Source organism: Hemicordylus capensis, chromosome 10 (genome assembly GCF_027244095.1).
Source record: "Hemicordylus capensis ecotype Gifberg chromosome 10, rHemCap1.1.pri, whole genome shotgun sequence".
Taxonomy (NCBI): domain Eukaryota; kingdom Metazoa; phylum Chordata; class Lepidosauria; order Squamata; family Cordylidae; genus Hemicordylus; species Hemicordylus capensis.
Window position 1 is genome coordinate 18,732,212 of NC_069666.1, and position 226 is coordinate 18,732,437.

Sequence of the window (226 nt, forward strand, 5' to 3'; positions counted from 1 at the left end):
CCGCCAGAGGGAGATGCCGGGCTCAAGAGGGAGTTGCTCTCCTGCTGCAAAAAAAAGAGAAGAGACCCAACAGTTAAAAAAAGCGCTTAAAAAGGTCGTGTAAAAGAGTTTTTTTTTAAAAAAAAGAGACAACCCGGCTCTTCCCAACCAAGTGTCTCTCTGGCTTTTTGATATCTCCGTGAACCCCTCAGACCGGGAGGCGGAATCGTCCTCTTATTCTCTCTAT